This window comes from Nicotiana tabacum, chromosome 4, assembly GCF_000715075.1.
Source record: "Nicotiana tabacum cultivar K326 chromosome 4, ASM71507v2, whole genome shotgun sequence".
Taxonomy (NCBI): Eukaryota; Viridiplantae; Streptophyta; class Magnoliopsida; order Solanales; family Solanaceae; genus Nicotiana; species Nicotiana tabacum.
This window is the reverse complement of record NC_134083.1, coordinates 81,772,612-81,792,926: the sequence shown is the minus strand read 5'-3', so window position 1 is coordinate 81,792,926 and position 20,315 is coordinate 81,772,612.

Genomic DNA, 20,315 nt, shown 5'->3' with positions numbered 1-20,315 from the left:
TTGGTCCTCTCTTTCCCTACTGATGAACTGCACTTAGTCTGTAAAGCCTAAGAGAACTTCCTATTGATGTTGCTTGAACATTATAGTTTACCTAAGGATAATACTATTATGGAGGTATGATTCTATCCTCAATTCCAAAAAGAAGTAAGATTGATAATATGTGATCTTGTTAAGCATTTTAGGGAATCCCATGTTTGAATTTGTAAGTTGTAGTCATGCTAAGAGTCCTGATTATGTTCTGGTATCTTTGATAATACCTATAGAAGTTGCTAATCATGATTGTCTGTCTGAATCCTTGTTGATGCTTTTTTAAGTTTCAAGTGGTATTGTTAATCTGTGCATATGTGTCATGATCCAAAATCCACCTAATCGTTGTAGCAACCCGGAAAATTTCAAAGTTCTTAAGCACTATTAAGGAAGTCGATGTGTGCTAATTATATTACTTCGTGTGCAGACGAGGGCTATTAATATGATGGATATCAATTGGATATAATAATAAGTGTACGAGGCATATTATAAGTGATGTGGGGTCTAAGGAGAGGCCTAAGTCTAACTCAAGTTGGAAAATTACATGACAGACTAAAGTTGCAAATTAGTACGCATAAGACCAAACTTTGGACAATCATATCTACATAAATGAAAGGAGTTATGTGATGAACACCTTATAAAATGAAAGATCTTCGAGTCTAGTTTCTAACACTTCAAACTGTTCGTCATTTGGACACTCCTACAAGAAGTTATGACCAAATTACCAAAAGCTGGCAGAATGTGTCACTACCGCGCCGCCCCATGCGGCGCGCTTGTGGGGATTTCCAGAACACTTCAAAATTTAATTTCTAGGCACATTTTTCACTACCGCGCCCCGCCGCGCCCTATGCGGCGTGGCTATGCAAATTTTGGGGTTTTTACAACGCGGCACCATTTTAATAAATAGCCTTTGGGGCTTTATTTGGGACGATTTTCTGGTGAGTCTAGAGAGAGGTGAGAGCATTTTAGAGAGAGAAGGAGATAACCTAACATCCCAATCATCCAATCTTCAAGAATCAAGGAAGTCAATCACTAGATTATCCTTCATCCGGGTAAGTCCTACTTCTAAGCTTTCATACAAGAGGTTATGAGTTCAAATATATTGTGGGGTTGGAAATAGGCCATGCATGTGACACAAAGTTGTAGTATGTAGGGTTAATGAACCATTTTGGGATATTTCTTGTTGAAATTGGTTGAGGGATGAAAGGATCTCCATTGTAGAGCCTTGTGGTCTATTTCGCATGTTAGGTGTTTGACAAAATTCCTAAGAGAGTTACATCATAGAAATCCTTCTAACTATTAACCGATTTTCACTATCTTCCTATAGATTATTATTTCTAGAAGTGTTGGGGCATTGTAGTAACTTAAGGAAAACTCGTACAAGGTATGTTGGCTAAACTTTCTCTCTTAGAATCGAATTCCATAATGTTCCCGTGAGTTTCAAAGTATGGGTTGTATATTAAAATGTTATGGCTTTGAGTCGTGTTTCAAATGAAAGCTAGTATGCCAAATTGTGTGAGAAAAACTCGATATGTTTAAGGCTCTAAATTGCTCATATGTGTACCTAAAGTCTTGATTGAAAATGTCTTGTTGTTGATAATCTATAAAGAAGCTTGAAAATAAAATAAGTGAATTGGGGATATAGAGTGTGGCCAACGTGCCAAGATTTTAAGTTATGATTGTGGCTAGTATTGCAAATAAAATGAGAGGATGCGATAAAGAATATGAAATGAGTCTCAACTCAATTGTCTAAAAATGATTTCGAAAATAGCATTGCCTAAAAGCTTTTGCACTCAATTCATGCCCATAAGTGGCTGCTTTACCTAATGCTTTGCTTTATAAATATATCCAGTGTGATTCGAGTTCTTACATACTCAGGTGTTGAAATTGTACATTGTCATTTCTGGGGAAGAGTATTGAAAAAATAAATGGTGTATTGATTGTTTATGATTTTAATATGTGTTTCTATTGCTGGTTGGTATGCCCCATTCTTTGAGAAGAAATCTTTTGTGTTTGAAGTTCCCATTACAAATGGATTTGAAGTATATGATTTCTGAAATATTATATATGTTGATATTTGATGGTGTCCTTGAAAATAAAAGAGGTAAAAGTGTGGAACATGAAATACGGCCACCGTGCCAGGAATAAAAATCTTGTGAATGGCCAAATGAGCCAAGGAAATAGTGTTGTTGTGAGTGACTAGAAATAATAATGAGAATTTATATAATGTGAAAGAGTTTGAGGTGAGTACAATTGTATTTATGTTACCTTTGTGTTCAAATCAAATAATAAAAAATATTTTTGGGAGTATTATTAGCAAAACCGAGGAAGGGTGGGTCAAAAGGCCCACACCTGAAACTACATGTGCCAGTGTAGGGGTGGATTGTGATTATTCCCCTTATTTGGAATGAAATTGAAATATTGGTGAAATTTTTTCGTATATTATTTTCAATTGTTTCATAATTGAAATATATATTATTTTCGTATTTTGAAAATTGTTATATTTCAATTGGGCATTTGGATATAGTTGATTGTGACTTGTTGTTTCTATGGTCTTTATTTTCTTAAATGGTCATTCTATTTTGAAATAGGACTTTTAGATTTACATACTAATACTATTCGACAGTACTAACGTCCCTTTTTACCGGGGGCGCTGCATCTTTAATGGATGCAGGTGGTTCTACAGCATGTGGCATTGATCTGTGATAGCGGTACACTCTCTTCAGTTGACTTAGTGATCCCCCTTCATTTCGGGGTCATGTATATTTTGTTTCTCATGTACTGTATTTTGAGGTATAGCCTGGGCTTTATTGCCGGTATTTCCATATTACTCTTCAGTTGTACTTAGAGGCTCCGTAGATAGGTTGTGGGTGGTAGTGGATGTTGGGAATTGAACTAGAAATGTTAGTATTTGGCAGACATATTTTTCATCATATCTATAAACCTTTAATATTTTGTAAATTATGAATGAAGCTGCTAATGGAAATGAAATGGGAGTTGTTAATGAAGTCTTATTAGTGTTTGATTAATGGAGTACATCTCCTCTTTATTCATGGTTGAATTTGGGTAGAATGAAATCTAACATGCTTGCTCAGCCGGGTTTACTCGGTTGAGCGCCGGTCGCGCTTCCCGACTTTGGGGTGTGATAGTCGTGATGGCACCTAACCCGACCCGTCAGGTAAGCACATTAACAACTATCCAATTTAAAAAAGATTTATTAAGAAAAGAAATGAAAATACAATTGCTTTTATACAAGAATTTCCCAAGGTAAGGTAGTACAAATCATGAGCTTCTAAGATTAGAATTTACAAAGCTGGCATGAAATAAATATATACATCATCTGTTCGAAATGTACATAAATAGATTTTTATTAATCTAAGGCTACCATGAACAAGAGGCAGCTACATCCGGAATGTAGGTACGTCTTCAAATCCAGCTCTCGTCGATCACAGCAATATCAGTATCTAACATCTGCACGCATGGTGCAGAAGTGTAGTATGAGTACAACCGACCCCATGTACCCAATAAGTAACAAACCTAACCTTAGGTTGAAAGTAGTGACGAGCCGGAACACAGGTCGGGGTCCAACACCAATAGCCAATAATAGTTCGTAATAACATAATGGAAGTAATAAAAGAAGTAGCTCAAAGATAAATTGCTCAGCTCGTTCATAGTTCCAGAACAATAGGCCTACTTTTCAAGTATATCAGTGAAAACCCAAATCCTTTACCGAAATCACCAAATTTATAAGTTTGAAAACTATGATTTTTCCCCAAACCTTTTCAACAACAGATAAGATGTTTCATTATCAAATGGCATGAGGAAAATGCATCTATATGCCTACATGTCAATATGCAGGTGAAATCATGAATGACACCAAAAACCAGGTAGCATGAGGAAATGCATCTCTATGCATGTATCTCAAGTACGCATGTCAAATGCAATGCATCTCAATGATAAACTCATGTACTCACACTCTCTCAGAGTACTCAATATCACTGACTCGTATTCTTACTCATCATGCTCAATACTCAGCACACTTAGTCACCCAGTACTATATAGGGCAAATGCAGCCTAATCATAATAACTGCTAGCAACTGCTCTCACTGGGGGTGTACGGACTCCAGAGGGGCTCCTTCAGCCCAAGCGCTATAATCTGCACGGACAACTCATGTGCTATAGTATCAATATCTGGATCCGCATGGACAACTCACGTGTTGCACGAACAACTCACGGGCTATAGTATCAATAACCTCACAATCAGGCCATCGGCCTCACTCAGTCATCAATCTCTCCAGTCTCTCAGGCTCATAATGTCATGAAACTAGCCCAAAATGATGATATGATGTATCAATAAATAACAACAGAGACTGAGATATGATATGCAATGAATGTATATGACTGAGTACGAAATTACAATTTAAACATATAATTCGACAACAGAAATGACCTCAGTGAGTTCCAATAATACAAGCATTTGCCTAAGCATGATTTCTAACATGGATCACGCCTCAATAGCTATAGTACGTGGAGATCTCATGGTTATAGATAAGATCGGGTAACTACACAATACCACAGAAATAACGGAGTCACAATTCACATGGTGCACGCCCACACGCCTGTCACCTAGCATGTGTGCCACCTCAACACCAAACACATAACACATAATTCGTAGTTTCATACCCTCGACAACAAGTTTAGAAGTGTTACTTACCTCGAACAAGCCAAATCCAATACCGGGCAAGCCAAGCGATGCTCAAAAAATGCCATCCCGCGCGTACCAACCTCCGAACGGCTTGAAACTAGCCAAAAGCAACTCAAATACATCAATTTAATCAAGGTCGAATCTTTAATCAAAGACCGAAAATCAACCCAAAAGTCCAACCCGGGCCCGCACCTCAAAACTCGATGAATCTTACAAAATCCGACAATCCATTAAATTATGAGTCCAACCATACTAGTTTCACTCAAATCCGACTCCGAATCGACATTAGAAACTCAAAAACTCACTCTATAAAGCTTTAGGCTAAAATCCCCAATTTTCTCTTTAAAACTCATAATCTAATTACCAAAAATGAAGATAAAATCACGAAATATAATCAAAATCGAGTGTAGAATATTTACCCCAATCCTTGTGATGAAATTTGCCTCCAAAATCACCTCAATCAGAGTCCCACATCTCAAAATATGATAAAAGAACCCAATACCCCGATATATAGCCTCTGCCCAGCATTTTCACTTTTGCGAACAAAGGGCCGCTTCTACGGCGTCGCTTCTGCGGAAAACCCTAGAGTTATGTTCTTCTGCACCTACGCAATAGGCACCGCTTCTGTGCAAACGCAATTGCGAGACAAGACACGCTTCTGCGCACTCAACCGCTTCTGTGATCACAACTTCCGCTTTCGCGCACACGCAGGTACGCTTCTTCCTCCACATCTGCGATGATCCCCAACCAAGCTTCTTTCGCTTCAGCGACCAATTGTCTGCATTTGCGGACTCGCATCAACGTTCATTCTTCCGCAAATGCAGAAACACCAGAACCAACAGCCTTAGTCAAATGTAACATGCGACGAAATGGTCTAAACCTCGTCCGAAACTCACCCGAGCCACTCGGGACCCCGTCCGAATATACCAACTAGTCCAATAACATAACGCGAATCTACTCGAGGCCTCAAATCATGCATAACAACATCGAAACGACGAATCGCACCTCAAATCAAACTTAAATGAACTTTGAATTTTCAACTTCCAAAACTTGTGCCGAAACATATCAAATCAACTCGGAACGAACTCAATTTTTGCACATAAGACTCACATGACATAACGAAGCTATTCCAATTTCTGGAACCACATTCTGAATCTGATATCATCAAAGTCAACTCACGGTCAAACTTATGAACTTTCCAAACCTTCAAATTCCCTACTTTCGCCAATTGGTGCCGAATCCTTCTAGAAATATCCAAATGCAAATTCGGGCATACGCCCGTGTCCAAAATCACCATCTGTACCTAACGGAACCATCAAAACTCCATTTCGGGGTCAAATTCACAAAAATCAAACTTGGTCAACTCTTCCAACTTAAAGCTTCAATAATGAAATTCATTCATCCAAATCGATTCCGAATAATCTGAAAACCAAAACCGATGATTCCCACAAGTCATAATACATCATACGCAGCTACTCATGCCCTCAAACTACAAAGCGAAGTGCAAATGCTCGAAACGACCGGTCGGGTCGTTACATCATCCCCCACTTAAACATACGTTCGTCCTCGAACATGCCAATCGTTGTGTAACCTTACCATGCACATACCCAAGGGTGATCCCACGTCACCCTATTCCATATATGCTTGACAACGCAACATAACTTAAGATCATTACTCCAACCTTAGCCCGTAAACCACAGAATCCAATTCCCAATATCCATAATTTCCATAAGATCTGAATCTCGCACCTACACACTGTATAAGTGTGAATAAGCTGTATTAAGCCATAACCATAACTCAAGATGAAATCACATGATATACCACATAACGAAAATACTCATTGCAATAATTCCGACCACAATAACTACTCGAAGCGAACCCGGTACCGGTAATAAACCTCGTATCAAACAAAGCCTCGTTCTAAAATTTCGTACACTGCCAATGATGGAAGAAACATACAGAAACTCATAACCACTTATCAGATCAACAAGCCATGGAGCTCCCTCTCATTCGACAATAACTAAAGCCAAATTTCTAAGCCGATCAGCGACATTATCCTTGCAAATATACCGCAAACAAATCCAATAGGACCCATTTTAGGTCCAATGACCTTACTTTATCAAATACAACCGCCCTACTGACATATCACACTAATTCAACCTAGAGCCACAACCCGTGCAATCCGTGCACCAATAAGCAACAATTCAAATGTACCCAAAAAAATAGAAAATGACTCAAACGAGAGAACCATCCCGCAAGTTCAACAAGTACCACCACAACCGCAATGCTATAAAGCCATCTTACATAGTAGAACCAAGACACACGAATCTAACACAAAGGATCATATCTCAACATAACTCTGCTGCAATATGTGACCCCATCCAAACACTGGTCCATATGAAATACCTCAAGCCATCATGCTCAAAATCAACAACCACTCGAAATTTGACGCCTATTACCAAAAGTGCATGACCGTAACCACCGGGAAGCAAACAACACCATACATCATAACCGGACAAAGTCCATAACCATGGCGCAATCAAACATTCTGCACCCCAATAACCATTCCGCTCGAATTCCGCTATAAGGCCCTAAACAGAATCGCACCATATGTGCATATAACCAACAAATCACAACCTCTCGTAGCATAGAGGATCAACACATAGATCATATCATAACAAGAATAAGCTCTACTCTTAATAGCACATCCCTCAACAATAGCAGTACGGAGTCAACCAATCTGACCCGGTGTAGAATACACACCCTCATTGGGCCTACCAATGGACCCCAAATCAACTCTGGTCACCACAATGACAGGATAATAACACACACAATTATCTGGCTAGCCTTGGCCACATTTTTCATAGTCCACAACCACGAAACAATTTGCTCCCCATAACTCCTAGTCTCCAAATCCGTATAACATACGAATCACCATATCTGGTCCCAACTCCACCACCCGAATGTCTAACTCATATATCATACATGATCACCCCACGAGTAATACTTCTATAATTCTTTCGTACTACATAGCAAAATCAAAATATTAGTAGTCGATCAACCAGGCGAGTATCGAAATACCCAATAAAGCATCCATAAATCAACACTTAGTGTACCTTCTGGAATGCGCACCCTTCTCAGGAATTACCAATATAACACTCATCTATATATCTGAAACTGCCCATGCTGTCCAAAATTCATGACATTCCCTCCAAATATGAACTGTGACCTTGCACATGCAAAACTCAATCCTACACAGCACATCGCATCTATCATGCCATCATATGAAATGTACGAGAATCTCATAATCAACTCTAAGTCACAAGCAGAATAAATACTCGATCAGTCAAAAACTTTCCATTTATTCTCATCCAGGAGAAAATCAAAATATGGAACATGCTCTTTAGGCCCGTAGGAGATATCCATCCCAAGCCATGATAGAAACCATCGAGAACTCTTCGAAACTAATTTTCCCATATCCAGACCATCAAAATTGAGGCTCTCTAACTCAACCAAGCCATGCTGGTTGCCAAACCCAAGAGTATTATCACAAAACACCTGTAGAGACTCACCACACCGTAAGTACCCAAAGAACCGATTGCATCAATTACTATACTGATCCAGCCTGCTATCAAGCTGTCCTATTTCTCCGAGTTTTTTCTAAATTATCTTCCAGTTCATACTTCTCCTTGCTAGAACACCACAATCCTTAACCAAAACTCACCCCACGGGATCCTAGAATAAAAGCACACCGCCCTAAGTCCCAAAAGTTGTCGTATTTCCCTTAAGCACCCCAAAAGTACCACAACCGAGACACCCACTCTGAAGAGACCTTCTGTGAGTCTAGAGTCGTTTCATTCACTTTCCTTTACTGAAATATAGAATTCATAATGATATAGAAATGCCACAAGTATCGACACCATCCAACTTAAATCTCATATTCTATCTATATACAAATTCGCAAAATTCTCAATTGCTATATATAAATCTTGAATCTATTAGAACCTTCTCGAGAATCGTCCACTCTGCTCAAATCTCAATTGCACCGACCAAACGGGCCTAACGAAATGTGCCCCATTAGCTCAACAATAACAAAAGAAGTAACCCACGACTCTAAGAAACCGAGTGAATCCCTACTCCATGCATACTACATCCGTCGCGAATAATAAACTCAAATCATCCCGTGATTTCCATATACCCATAAAGTGTAATACAACTCGTATCCAGAAATTCTCTTACTTGAGTCATCCTCGATCTCAACCTCTGTAGGTCATAATTGATTTATAAGTATACCTCAAACTGAAACCAATACAACTCATAACCGTGCAATCCACTCGTCGATAACAAACTCCCCTACTTGTCTCAGAGCCCTAGAATAAAACATCTGACATCTTACAATAACCATACCCCATTACTTCCATAATCCTGCATCGAGGTTCAACTCAATCCTTCATAAGATCAGGTAACACAACCATCTAATACCTCAAATCATCTGCAAATCTCGCATTCATTCTCGTGATGGTCAGGTCAACAATTACGAACGATCCAAACTCAAATCGCACAAACATAACCCATTGGTATAAAGAAAAACCTCCACACAATATCATAAAAATCACACATCCGTAGATTACCTCGTAGGTTATAACCCACCTGCTTAGCCTTAAAATGACATCTCTTTATACCTTTTCACAGCCACTACTACTACACAATCACTTAATCTTCCTGAGTCTGAACTCACCAACAAGGCATGAGAACCTGATTTGTTCCACGGTTAAACAACATGAAAGATCCTCCAATACACTCATAACTCGAGACTATTCATCACATCAAGATAGAAATCAAGCACCCAATAGTCTTTTTTACCTCTCAAGCAAACTCTTCTCATCACATTAAATCCATCTGAACACATCCCGTAGTCACACCATATTCATCATATAGCCATCCAACCACTCATTGAGCCAAAAATTCCACTAATAGGGACACTACTAGACTTATAAGTCCAAAAGCATGTGCTCACACCGAAATCACATCTCGCACCTCATCCATGGAATCACAAGCCGTCGATGCATAGCTGATGTCGAGCGCTCATATGCGCATAATAATCCGTGGAAGGAATTCAAAGAGTTACGCTTCAAGCTGAATCAATATTGCACGATAAGGAAAGAAAGATGGGAAGTTTATCCTAAATGCCATGTAGCCTCTCGAAGATAGGTATGGACGTCATCATACCGATCTGCAAGACTCTACTAGACATTTGTTCATGACTTGTAGAACCTACGAACTTAGAGCTCTGATACCATCTTGTCATGACCCAAAATCCACCTAGTCGTGATGACACCTAACCCAACCCGTCAGGTAAGCCCATTAACAACTATCCAATTTAAATGAGATTTATTAAGAAAAGAAATAAAAATACAACTACTTTTATACAAAAATTTCCCAAGGACTGGTAGTACAAATCATGAGCTTCTAAGATTAGAATTTACAAAGTTGACATGAAATAAATAAATAAATCATCTGTTCGAAATGTACATAAACAGATTTTTATAAATCTAAGGCTACCATGAACAAGAGGCAGCTACAACCGGAATGCATGTACGTCTTCAAATCCAGCTCCCATCGAACACAGCAACATCAACATCGAACATCTGTACGCAAGGTGCAGAAATATAGTATGAGTACAACTGACCCCATTACCCAATAAGCAATAAACCTAACCTTAAGTTGGAAGTAGTGACGAACTGGAACATATATCGGGGTCCAACCCCAATAGCTAACAACAGTTCATAACAATATAATGGAAGTAATAAAAGAAGTAGCTCAAAGATAAAATACTTAGCTCGTTCATAGTTCCAGAAAAATAGGCATGCTTTTCAAGTATATATGTGAAAACCCAAATCCTTTACCGAAATCATCAAATTTATGAGTAAGTTTGAAATCTGTGATTTTTCCAAAAACTTTTCAACAACAGATAAGATGTTTCACTATCAAATAGAATGAGGAAAATACATCTCTATGCCTACATGTCAATATGCAGGTGAAATCATGAATGACACCAAAAACCGGGTAGCATGAGGAAATGCATCTCTATGCATATATCTCAAGTATGCATGTCAAATGCAATGCATCTTAATGATGAACTCATGTACTCACACTCTCTCAGAGTACTCAATATCACTGACATGTATTCTCACTCATCATGCTCAATACTCAGCACACTCGGTCACTCAGTACTGTACATGGCAGATCCATCCCAAACATAATAACTGCTAGCAACTACGCTCACTAGGGGTTTACAGACTCCGAAGGGGCTCCTTCAGCCCAAGTTCTATAATCCGCACAAATAACTCACGTACTGCATGGACAAATCACGTGCTATAGTATCAATATCTGGATCCACACAGACAACTCACGTGCTGCACGGACAACTCACGTGCTATAGTATCAATATCTTAATCCGCACGGACAACTCATATGTTGCACGAACAACTCACGTGCTATAGTATCAATAACCTCACAATCAAGCCTTCATCCTCACTCAATCATCAATATCTCGAGTCTCTCGGGCTTACAATGTCATGAAATGATGATACGATGTATAGATAAATAACAACAGAGACTGAGATATGATTTGCAATGAATTTATATGACTGAGTACGAAATTACAATTTAAACATATAATTCGACAATAGAAATAACCTCAGTGGGTCCCAATAATACCAGCATTTGCCTAAGCATGATTTCTAATATGGATCACAGTTTAATAGCTTTAGTACGTAGATATTTCATGGTTACAGATAAGATCAGGTAACTACACAGTACCATAGAAATAACGGAGTCACAATTCACACGGTGCACGCCCACATGCCCGTCACCTAGCATGTGCGTCATCTCAACACCAAACACATAACATGTAATTCGGGGTTTCATATCCTCAGCACCAAGTTTAGAAGTGTTACTTACCTCGAACAAGCCAAATCCAATATCGGGCAAGCCAAGCGATGCTCCAAAAATGCAATCCGCACCTACCGACCTCCGAACGGCTCGAAACTAGCCAAAAGCAACTCAAATACATCAATTAATGCCAAAGGAAACAAACCCAATCGATAAAGGTCGAATCTATAATCAAAGGCTCAAAATCAACCTAAAAGTCCAACACGAGGTTGTGCCTCAGAACTCGACAAAACTTACAAAATCCGACAACTCATTCAATTACGAGTCCAACCATACTAGTTTCACTCAAATCTAACTCTGAATCGACATTCAAAACTCAAAACCTCACTCTATGAAGCTTTAGGCTAAAATCCCCAATTTATTCTTTAAAACTCATAATCCAATTACCAAAAATGAAGATAAAATCATGAAATATAATCAAAATCGAGTGTACAACACTTACCCCATTCCTTGTCATGAAATTTGCCTCCAAAATTGCCTCAATCCGAGTCACATCTCAAAATATGATAAAAGAACCCCAAAACCCTGATATATAGCTTCTGCCTAACATTTTCGCTTTTGCGAACAAAGGGCCACTTCTGCAGCGTCGCTTTTGCGACAACATTCCCGCTTTTGTAGGAAACCTTGGAGTTCTGCTCTTCCGCAACTGCGCAACAAGCACCGTTTCTGCGCAAGCGCAGGTGCGAGACAAGATACACTTCTGCGCACTCAACCGCTTCTGCGATCACAGCTTTCGCTTCCGCGCACACACATGTGCGCTTATTCCTCCGCATCTACGATGATCCCCAGTCAAGCTTCTTTCGCTTCCGCGACCAACTGTCTGTATCTACGGGCTCGCATCTGCGTTCATTCTTCCGCAGATGGAGCCACTCGGGACCCTGTCAGAATTTACCAACTAGTCCAATAACATAAGGCGAACCTACTCGAGGCCTTAAATCACACATAACAATATCAAAATGACAAATCACACCTCAAATCAAACTTAGATGAACTTTGAACTTTCAACTTCCAAAACTTGCACCGACACATATCAAATCAACTCGGAACGAACTCAAATTTTGCACAAAAGTCCCATATGACATAACGAATCTATTATAATTCCCGAAACCACAATCCAAATCTGATATCATCAAAGTTAACTCCCGGTCAAACTTATGAACTTTTCAAGCCTTTAAATTTCCCACATTCACCAATTAGCGTTGAATCCTTCTAGAAATATCCAAATACAAATTCGGGCATATGCCCGAGTCCAAAATTACCATCCGGACCTAATGAAACCATCAAAACTCCATTCTGGGGGCAAATTTATAAAAGTCAAAACTTGGTAAACTCTTCCAACTTAAAGCTTCAACAATGAAATTCATTCATCCAAATCAATTCTGAATAATCAGAAAACCAATACCGACGATTTCCACAATTCATAATACATCATACAGAGCTACTTATGCAATAAAACTACCGAGCGGAGTGCAAATGCTCGAAACAACCGGTCGGGTCGTTACAATATGCTAGTGGCAAGGCCTGAGCTAACTAATTTATGGTTAGTTTGATAAAACATAGGCATTTGTATTACTGCATATCTGAGTTGTGTGATCTTTTAGATGGAATCTCCAGTGTTTGGTTCTTTTGCAGTAACATCAATAATATTCCTATCTCTATGTGTGACTTGTTTGATATGTGTTTCATTCCTTTAATACTGAAAAATGAAGTTATAAAGTGAAACTGTTCTTATGTTCTTATGATATTCTGTTAAGGGAAAAGTATACTTCTGTGGTAGGTTGTATTGTGGTAGTTGGTTTACATTGAAAGAGTCTCATTGGAACTTAAACCCGTAGGGAAAAATGAGTCGTTAGTGGTTAGGGGTATTTAGGAGTGGAGTTTAACTCTAGGTTGGGCTGCTCTCCCCGGCACAAGCATTGCCCTGGGCCTTGAGACCCTTGGGAACTTTGAAGTGTCGGGGGATTCAAAGGGGGCATCGACCTTGAGTGGAACTCTCTTCTTAGCCCTTAATCCATTGACATTTGTTGTTCTCTTTGGGTTTAGTATTTAATGACAACGAAAGGTTTTCAATGTAAATTATTTGCCGTGTAAAACTGCCACATTAGTATAAGTTTCTCATAGTATTTGAGTATTAATAGCCTGTTATATATTTTACTCCAATCATTTACTTATGTGTTTCATGCATGATTGAACATACATAATCTATATCTAATGACCTTCTCTTTCTTTTGAACATATACATTTGTTTGGGCCTGCTAAGTTCCTGAATAACTCAGGCCCAAGCCCGACATTGTTGTATTTTTTTGGAAAACTCGAAGTCAGCTGTAGCCGTCCCTTTGCTGCTGTGCCTGCCTCTTTGAGGCCCAAATACTAGAGTCCAATCCTCTCCCTCTAAACTCGTTTATTATTTACTGCATTGTTACCTTAGTTTACTGCCTTGTTGCACTTTGCTGCATCTCTATTGTTATTTTATCGCAGCGAACCCAGGTTTGAGTTTTTGGTTGACTTTGGGCTTTTGATTAAAGATTCGACCTTTATTATTTGGAATTGTTTCCTTAGGCTTTATTTGATATATTTGAGTTGCTTTTGGCTAGTTTCGAGCCGTTCGGAGGTCAGTACGCACGGGATGGCATTTTTGGAGGACCGTTTAGTTTGCTCGGTATTGGATTTGGCTTGTTCGACGTAAGTAACACTTCTAAACTTGGTTCTGAGGGTATGAACCCCTGAATATACGTGATATGTGTTTTTTGTTGAGGTGACACACATGCTAGGTGACGGGCGTGTGGTTGTGCACCGTGTGAATTGTGACTCAGTTATTTCTGTGGTAGTGTGTAGTTACTTAATCTTATTTGTAACCATGTAATCTCTATGTGCTAGAGTAATTGAGTTGTGATCCATGTTAGAAATTATGCTTAGGACACATTCTGGAACTGTTGGGACCCAGAGAGGTCATGTTACATGTTGTATTAATTGGTTAATTTGAAATTTATACTCAGTCACAACTATTATTTGCATATCATATCTCAGTCTCTGTTGTTATTTATTTACACATCATATCATCAATATTTAGGTTGATTATCATGATTCTTGTGAGGCCGAGAGACTGATGACTGAGTGAGGCCGAGGGCCTGATTGTGAGGATATTTATGGGATCGGACTGCACGCCACAACATGTTTATTTGATTCATGTCATGATTATCTTATTATAGCGCTTGGGCTGGAATTTCCCCTCCGGCGTTTGCACATCCACAATGAGTGCAGGTACCTATTGAGTGCGAGTGCGAGTACTGAGCGTGAGTGCCGAGAGCGAGTGCCGGGTGATTGAGCATCATACCTCTGGGTTATTTTTCTTGCACTATTTTTATTATGATTGCTATGAAGAGTTGTTGGTTATTTTAGTTGGAGTCTGACCCTTGTCCTGACTCGTCACTACTTTCAACCTAAGGTTAGGTTTGTTACTTATTGAGTACATGGGGTCGGTTGTACTTATACTATACTTCTGCACCTTGCGTGCAGATGTTGGATACTGATGTTGCTGCGTACGATGGGAGATGGATCTGAAGATGTACTTACATTCCAGTCATAACTGCCTCTTGATCTTGGTAGCTTTAGAATTTTAAATCTGTTCATGTATATTTCAAACAGATGATATATTTTATTTCATGACCAGCTCGAAACACACACCTAAATTATGCTCGCTAATCAAATATAGTATAGTATAATATCGTATCCACAAGGATTATATTTAAACAGTGTTCTTATAGTTTCTAGCTTGGTTGCTATCCAAGATGATCAACAATTGAGATTTATAAGATTTCTAACTAAAATTAACTAAGAATCTTAAGCTATTGATTAGTGACAATTGAAGCAAGGAATAAGCAAAGAAGGCTATCAATGGGAGAAGGTAGGGTTTTGATAGGATAGGTGCAAGATAATTATTTGGGATCTAACTCTAGATAATTCATTTCTAATGTTCAAATGAATCTCTCGAATTCACTCGATTATTAATTCAAACGTTCAGCAAAAACTCCTCTCTCGATTAAGTCTTAACCTCATAAGATGAACCAATTTAAGCACATGAAGATATGCAATAATGTGTAGTGGATTGGTCTTTAGGAAAACCTCTTTCGATTATTCTCCTAACTGGGTTTAAGCAATGATTCAACTAGCCTCTTTCGATTACTAAGGAGAATTAATGAATTCAACCAACAATATAATACAAATATATCACAAGTTATGCCTCTCTCGATTACATGAACAAGTGAATATAGATGCAACAATTAAATCATCCAAAAACACTTCAATACGTAAAACTAGAGTTATAATCCACAAACAATCATCAATACACCAAATCCATCAAACCCTAAAGAGAACTACTCCATAGATATGGAGCAATTCATCACAAATAAAATTAAAGTATAGGAAGACATAAATTCGATCCAAACACGGGTCTTGAGTGAGGAAGGAATGATAAAATCCTTGTGCTTTTGCTCCCCCAACTCCTCCTTAGCTTCCTTAGGTCTAAAGTATGTCAAAAGTCTAGAAAATAATGTTTTCCCATGTATTTATACCAAGTAGGGTCGGGCCCAGGCGAAACCACCTTCTCCTAGCCGAAATAGGATTTTCACTCTGTAAAACATATACAGGCATGCCGCATGGGGTGATTCGCCACATGGGGCATTAGTGGGGAAATCCAGAGAGCTAACTTTTGACAGACAACAGTAATGTGTACAAGCGCGGTGCCCCACGCGCCGCGGCAATGGGGATTTCTCAGAGTACAGATTTTGCTTGCGTTTTGACGTCTAGACTTGGTCCTCGACCCCCCGAACATGAACCTGACTTAATCCCTTAGGCTTTTACTCGGACTTCAAATCTCCAAATAGCTCAAATTATCTCCACGATATCTACATCACTTGGAATCACTCCTACAAGGCATAAACACACACAATAAGTGCAAAACACTACCAATTAAAGCTCAAACATGAATAAAGTGCAGTAAATTTGAGTACAATAAGCGACTAAAACACATAATTATAGCCTACCATCGTTTCATACATGCATTGTAAATTCTAAATCTTAAAAGCTCATGATTTGTACTACCAGTCCTTGGAAAATGTGTAAAGGTTCAATTATTTTATCATTCATTTGTCTCAATAAATCTCATTATATGGGATAGTTGTTAATTGACATACCTAGCAGGTTGGGTAATGTGCAATAACGACTAGTTGGATTTTGGATCGTGACAAGTTGGTATCAGAGCTCTAGGTTCATATGTTCTACAAGTCACGAGCAAGTGTCTAGTAGAGTCTTGTGGATCAGTATGATGACGTCCATACCTATCTTCGAGAGGCTACAGGGAATTTAGGATAAACTTCCCATCTTTCTTTCCTTATCGTGCAACATTAATTCAACTTGAATCGTAACTCTTTGAATCCCTTCCACGCATTTGCGTGTGTGTGTGAGAGCGTTCAGTATCAGCTGTGCATCGACGACTTGTGATTCCATGGATGAGGTGCGATATGTGATTTCGGTGTTCTGATGATGGGCCAGTCTAGAGGACTTGAGGCCGGGTTTTTAATGTAGCTTGAGCACGGGAATTTCAGTTGTGTGAGCATATGCTTTTGGACTTATAAGTCTTATAGTGTCCCTATTAGTGGAATTTATGGCTCGATGAGTGGTTGGATGACCATATAATGAGTATGATGTGATTGCAGGATGTGTTCAGATGGTTTGAATGTGACGAGGAGAGTTTGCTTGGGATGTGAAAAGGACTATTGGGTGCTTGACTTCTGTCTTCATATGACATATAGTCTCGAGTCATGAGTGCGTTGGGGGATCTCTCATGTTGTTTAATTCTGGAACGAATTAGATTCTCATGTTTTCTTGATGAATTAAGACTTAGGAAGATTAGGTAATTGTGTAGCATTTGTGGCTGTGAAAGGGTATAAAGAGATGTCAGTTTGAGGCTAAGCAGGTGGTTATCACCTGCGGGGTAATCTACAGATGTGTGATCCTTATGATATTATGTGGAGAGTTTCCTTCAACCAGTGGGTTATATGTGTTGTGATTTGAGTTTGGATCGGTGGTGAATAGTTGACCTGACCGTCACGAGGATAAATGCGAGATTTGTAGATGATTTTAGGTATTAGATGGTTTGTGTTAGATGAGCTTATGAAGGATTGAGTTGAACTTCGGTGCGGGATTATGGTAGTAATAGAGTATGTGTATTATGAGTTATCGAGTATTTTGTTCTATGGCTTTGAGCCAAGTCGGGGAGTCTGCTATCGATGATTTGATTGCGTGGTTATGTGTTGTACTGGTTTCGGTTTGAGGCATACTTATGAATCAGATATGACTTGCAGAGGTTGAGATCAAGGATGACTCGAGTAAAGGAATTTATGGATATTATATTTCATTTTATGGGTATATGGGATCACAAAATGATTGAGTTGTTATTCGTGAAGGATGTAGTGCGCATGGAGTAGAAATTGCTCGGTTGCATAAAGGTGTGGATTACTTATTTATGTGTTATTGTGCTAATTGGGCACATGTCGTTCGGCCTATTAGGTCGTTGCAATTGAAATTTGAGCAGAGTGGATGACTCTCGATGAGGTTCTAATGGATTCAGGAGTTATATATAGCAATTGGGAATTTTTAGGATTTGTATATGGCTAGAATCTGGGATTTTCATTGGATGGTGTCGAGACTTGCAATATTTCTATATCATTATGGATTATACATTTTAGTATCAGGAAGGTGAAGGAAATGACTTTAGATTCACAGAAGGTCTCTTTAGAGTGGGTGTCTCGGTTGTGGTACTTTTGGGGTGCTTAAGAGGGAATACAACGGCTTATGGGCCTTTAGGCGGTGTGGTTTTATTCTAGGATCTCGTGGGGTGAGCTTTGGATAAGGATTGTGATGTTCTGGCAAGGTGAAATGACATCTTGAGGGTAATTCAAAAGGAACTCGGAGAAATAGGACAGTTTGGTAATAGGTTGGATCAGCCCGGTAATGGATATGATCGGTTCTTTGGATACTTATGATGTGGTGAGTCTCTACAAGTGTTTTGGGGCAATACTCTTGGGTTTGGCGACCTGCGTGGCTTGGTTGATTTAGAGTCATTCAGTTCTGATGGCTTGGTTACATGCAAATAGGTTTCGAATAGTTTTTGATGGTTTCTACCACTGTTTGAGATGGATATTTCCTACCACGGTTTGAGATGGTTTCGAATGTTGTGTATTGTGATTTTCTCCTTGATGAGATCAAATGGAAGGTTTCTGATTGACCGGGTATGTATTCTGCTTGTGACTCAGAGTTGATTATAAGATTCTTATTCTTTTCATATGATGACATGATAGATGCGGTGTGTTGTGTGGGATTGAGATTTGCATGTGCAGGGTCACAGTTTAGTTTTGAAGAGAAGGTTATAAATTCTTAGGCAACATGGACCGTTTCAGATGACTAGATGAATGATCTTACTACTTGGTGTTGCCTGAGAAGGGTGCACATTTCAGAAGATGCACTGAGTTTTGAATTACGGATGCTTCATTTGTATTGCGGTACTCGTCGGGTTGATTGACTATTGATTTTCAGATTTTTCTATGTGGCATGGAAGAATTATAGAAGTATTTCTCGTGGGGATGATTATGTATGATGGATGTGTTAGTCATTCGAGTGGTGGCATTGGATCGGCTATGGTGATTCATGTGCTCTATGGATTTGGAGAGTGGGAGGTCTCAGAAGTAGACCGTTTTTGGGTTGCGGACTGTGAAAATATGGCCAAAGTTAGCTAGATGGTGGTATGAGCTATGTTTAGGTCATTGTGGACTTTTGGAGGGCCATTAACCAATTTGGGGATGATCAGAGTTGATTCGGGGGCCCATTGGTAGGCCCGAGGAGGATGTGTATTCTACACCGGGTCGGTTTTGTTGACTCAACACGGTTAGTGTTGAGGGGTGAATCATTCGGTTAGAGTTGAGCTTGAGCGTGTTCTGATATGTTATATCTGTTACCCGTCTATGCTATAAGAGGTTGTGATTTGTTGGTTATATGCATGCATGGTGCGGGTCTGTTTGAGTCTTATAGCGGAATTTGAGAAAGATGGTTATTAGGGTGTTGAATGTTTGATTACGCCTTGATTATGTTCTTTCTGGGATATGGTATAAAGTGTTATTTGCTTCTCCATAGTTATGGTCATGCACCTGTGTACTTGGTGTCTAATTGCTTAAGGTTGTTGATTTTGAGCACTGGGGCTCGAGGTATTGCATATGGATCGGTGTTTGGATGGGGTCACGCATTGCAACAGAGTTATGTTGTGATATAATCCTTTGTGTTAGATTCGTGTGTTTTGGTTCTACTATGTGTGATTGGTTCTTAGCATTGCGTTGTGGTGGTACTTGTTGAGCTTGCAGAATAGTTCTCTCATTTGAGTCATTCTTCATTTTAGAGTGCATTTGAATTGTCGCGTAATGGTGCACGGATTGTGGCTCCAGGTAGTATTGGTGTGGCATGTCAGTAGGGTAGCTTGTATTTGATGAGATGTGTTCTTTGGGCCTGAGGTGGTTGCAATCAAATTTGATTACGGTGTGTTCGGAAAAGTAATATCGGAAGTTATCTTAGAATTTGGGTT